Source organism: Dipodomys ordii, unplaced genomic scaffold (genome assembly GCF_000151885.1).
Source record: "Dipodomys ordii isolate 6190 unplaced genomic scaffold, Dord_2.0 Scaffold4, whole genome shotgun sequence".
Taxonomy (NCBI): Eukaryota; Metazoa; Chordata; class Mammalia; order Rodentia; family Heteromyidae; genus Dipodomys; species Dipodomys ordii.
In genome coordinates this window covers 25,567,241-25,571,924 of record NW_012267220.1, presented here as the reverse complement: position 1 = coordinate 25,571,924, position 4,684 = coordinate 25,567,241, and positions in this window count along the sequence as shown.

The window sequence follows — 4,684 nt, the reverse complement described above, 5'->3', positions numbered from 1 at the left end:
GCTTTGTATCTTCTTTGCATCCTGTCGGGAACCAGCTGTCACCTCCCTGAGCTAGCTATTTCACAGCAGGTTCAGAAAAAGGTTGCAGGCTCCAAAAACAAAAGCACGCAACAAACAACTAAAAGGCTAATTGCCAACTGAAAGACTCTCCCTGTCCAAATTAATCTTTTCAAGTTGCTCAGATCTGTAGGCAGCAAATGTCACTAAAAAGCAACAAATTATTGTCAAAATGCTCGTGTCTAAAATTTCAAGCTGGGTGCTGGTGGCTCATGCCTGTAGTTCTGGTTACTCAGGAAGCAGGGATCTGAAGATCATGGTTCAAAGCCAACCCATGCAAAAAAAAGATTGTAAAGTCATATCTCTAAAAAAGCTGAAGTGGAGCTGTGGTTCAAGTGGTAGAGCACCAGCCTTGAGCTTTTGAGAAGGTAAGGGAGAGCATAAGACCCTGAGTTGAGGCTCCAGAACTGGCACCAACAAAAAATTCAAAAAAGATAGAAATAGGTATACAAATACTTCTATAATTCTTCAAATAGCAAAATTCAAGTTTAATTTTATCCATCCACTGTAAGGTATTTATTAAATATATACAATACAAAGACTGAGCTCAAGCTTTAAGATTAAGAATTAGGTAAGGAATGTCCCTACATCCTCCTATAATGCAACTGCACTTCAGTTCGGATTTTCTCCCCTATATAAACAAAAGTTTCCAGATTCCCCTCACACGTGAAAGAACAAAGTATCTTTTCCCCTATTATAACTTCCTGGCTTCATGGACAAATTTGTTTTAGAACATGTTTTAGAAACTCTTATCTTAGTTTCCACTGACCAGCACCAGCTTTAACAGTGACTGAACTACAGAATGATTAACTCCTATGATGACCTAATAAAATCTGACATGCACATGACAGGGTGAGGAGGAGCAAGGAATCAATGTGCTCTTCAATTTCAGTAAGAAGACTTGAAACACATTGTCAGGAAAGCAGGAGAATCACAATCATGTGGTTTGAAAAGAAGATCAAGAACGATGAGACAGAAACATTCCAAACCATTGCAAGTAACATGGGCCTCCATGAGTGCCTACCATATTAAATCACTCATGGCTCTGCAATGAAAAGGAAAAGCTTAAGTCTGTATTATCATGCCTCACTTCTACCACTGATTGAGCCTGAGAAAGAAAATTAAGACTGCCTTTGTAAGTTATTCAATCAAAGGCAGAAATTATAGTCTGGATGTTACCCCCCTAATTAATGTGGGGTACAGGACTGGTTTATCCATTAGTCAATGGCCTTACCCAACTAAAACAGGATGCCCCAGATTTCCTTAAAAGCTGACTGGTATGGATCTGCTGGAACTGATTTTTCCAATCTATGAGTTCTTTTGTGTGTGTCAGTTATTCCCCCTAGAGTTATGGCTAAGCTACTCTCAAAGGCAGAACAACTGGCTTCTTAAAGTTTGCTTCTTTTACTCTCAGTAGCACTATCTTTGCATTCACTTAAGGAAAAATGAATGCTGAGACTCAATTGTTGGGTCCACATAAGGCATACTCACAATGGTCCAGCTCACAATAAGGAAGTTCATGACCTAACAAATGAAATTTGTTGTTACAGTTCTACCACCTTTTGAGATGGCCAATGACCAAGACTGCCATACTTAGAATTCAGACAGCAAGAACAAACAAGCTGTAGAGAAATCAGCCAGGACCATGTCCCATGGTGTAGTCTCATAAGCAGCACACAGACACTTCTGTTGTAGCTTTGTTTGCAAAATGAAAAGCAGATTAACTTACATGGCTCTCTGGCAATGAACTGAGGTACAGTGTTGGGCACAGGAGTACTGGGGTTTGGAGTCCCTACGAGTTTGTTCTTGGCCATCTTCGTGTTTGCCTTAGCAAACTCTAGTCGTAGTGTCTGCGGAATTTCAGGATCAAAGCGGATGCCCTTTAGAAATAAAGAACAAATGGAAGATGTTTTCATTTCCTTAGAGTCCAACCAGAATGGTGACAAAATAAACACACCAGTAAACCCTGGCCTATCAGGAAAAAAGGTCAGCAAGAGCTCTCTTTCCATTTGCACAGAATATACAAAAGCCCACAATAAGATGTGTCCAGAAAAATCAGGACACTTATATACTAAAAATATTAGTTACATGGATTTACAACTATCTTTTTCTTTTCTCTGAACAAAAACTATCCAGTTTTAGATTTAAATTTTTAGTCAAATAAATTTCTAGCACAGTTAAAAACTTGCATTACTACTTGTGAAGATATGACTGTAATACATTTGACCATGAAATATTCTGCAGCAATCAAGTCTGACACCTGAAATCCTATCAGGCCTGTGCTCTGACCAGTGTTATATATAAACAATGTAATTCTTCAATGTCTTTTAGTTTATTACCTATAAATGGAGGGAAAGAATCTGGTCTCATTTTAACCCAAGAGATTTACAAAGGTTTTATTTGGCATTACTTGGAAGACAGGAATTAATCAGTTGCAATATTTTAAGAATACCATTTGATTCCACTTTACTCAGACATTTATACAAAATCTCAACAGTTTAAAGAAGGTCCTGATTCTGATTATAGTTGGCTTACAACTACAGGGAAAGCCAAAGGATTATACAGACCTAAGAGATGACAGTAATTTCAATTATCTTTGTTCCTGTTATAGCAGTTGACCTAAAAATAAAAATCATGTTTGATAACCCAACTCATAAACACTATAAACAAGCTTTAAAGCTGGGCACTGGTGGCTCACACCTGTAATCCTAGCTATTCAGGAGGCTGAGATCTGAGGATTGCACTTCAAAGCCAGCCCAGGCAGGAAAGTCCATGAGACTCGTACCTCCAATAAACCACTAGAAAAACAGAAATGCCACTGTGGCTCAAGTGGTAGAGCACTAGTTTTGAGCTGAAGAGCACAGGGACAGCACTCAAGCCCAGAGTTCAAGACCCATGATGACCAAAAAAAAAAAAAAAAAGTTTTAGGACAAGAATAATGGTATTTGGAACCCTCCCAGTAAAGCAAGTCTTCAAAGTAGCGCTGTGGCTCCTGTGGTAAAGCGCTTGTCCTTGAGCTGAATAACTGAAGGACGGCTCCCAGGCCCAGAGTTCAAGCTCCACCGTGGACTGACTGACTAATTAACTAATTAACTAAGTCTTCATTACTAAGTCTAACCAAGAACTAATGAAAACTATGTTTGATGCCATTAACTGTGGATCCTAATAACAATAACAAAAAGAAATCCCAGAACCGTGCACTTATGTACCCCCAAAATAGACTTGGGTCCCGTGTTTTCTCTAATCCTGAACACAAGCAGCCTACAAACACAAGTTTTCTATTCAGTGCTGTGAATGTAGACATGTGGGCCTGATGATCCCAAGTCACATTTGTTCTTCTTTTAACTTGAAAAGTAAAGAGCAATGGCCAGGAGAAACGAGGAAGAATCATTGTCACTTAGTAAATGGAGAAGAACAACAGACCATCAAGGGCTGCTCAGTTCCAAAGATGCAGGAACAAGTCTGGGACTGACTAGATGATGACAGCTGTGAAAGGAAATGGGGGTGGGGTGGGAGGAAAGAGATGTCTTCAGGGTGACACAGCACCAGCTATAGCTCTGACCCAGAGACATCCCGAGTGGTGGGGTGGGATGTCTTCCTGAGCCTGATGTCATTCTCTCAGGAGAAACCAATTCAGTGGCAAACATAAGGAGCCAGAGGAATGGGGGTAGGGAGTGGGGGAGTGTACTTGTGTAGATCTAACCAATCAAAGTGAAAAGGGGTGGGGTATTAGGTTTCTGAAACATAAAAGGAACTTGCTCTCTGTAACTAACTGGTCTTGGTCTCCTGGTTGCATGGGGGAGACTTCAGGTCTAGAAGGTTGCTGGAGAAGAGTGCTGGGGAATTGATGACAAGTAGCTCCCATGTGTGTATGATGGGGTGTGGTGAGAGTGTACTTGTCTGAATACAGCGTACCTTGAAATGACAGCCAATACAAACACTTGTTTCTCAGCAGAGACCATAGATCTTCAGGTCCATATTTGGGAGTATTTATAAGAGTTACATGTGGGCTGGGAAGGTGGCTCAGTGGTAGAGTGCTTGCCTTGCATGCATGAGGCCCTGGGTTTGATTCCTCAGCACCACATAAGCAAAGCAGAAAAAAAAGCTAGAAGTGGCGCCGTGGCTCAGGCGGTAGAGCGCTAGCCTTGAGCTGAAGAGCTGAGGGACAGTGCCCAGGCCCAGAGTTCAGGCCCCATGACCAGACCCCCCCCCAAAAAAAAACCCAAACAAACAAGAGTTACATGCTCCTCATCCTAAGCTGGTGAAGTAACTCCTGCTTTAAGAGTGCAACTTGGTTTCAGGACAAAACTGAGGTCTCCCCCCATATAACCAAAAGACCAAGACCAGCCAATGCACATCAACACAAAGACCTTAGTTGGCCACTGGAGACGAGGGAGTTAACATAATAAGGAAATGGTCTGTGGTCCTGTCTTAGGCAATGAGGCTGAACATCTGAATTATATGCCTAGTACAGTTCACTGGCGTTCCAGAACTCACAAGGCTCCACACGTGCTTGCCCCATCCTAAAACATGCTGAACTGAGTCTCCCTGCCCCCTTCTTCATTCCCGTCTTTTTAGCTAAAATAACATCAACATCATGTTCCAAATCAAAGTTCCAGCATCCTTG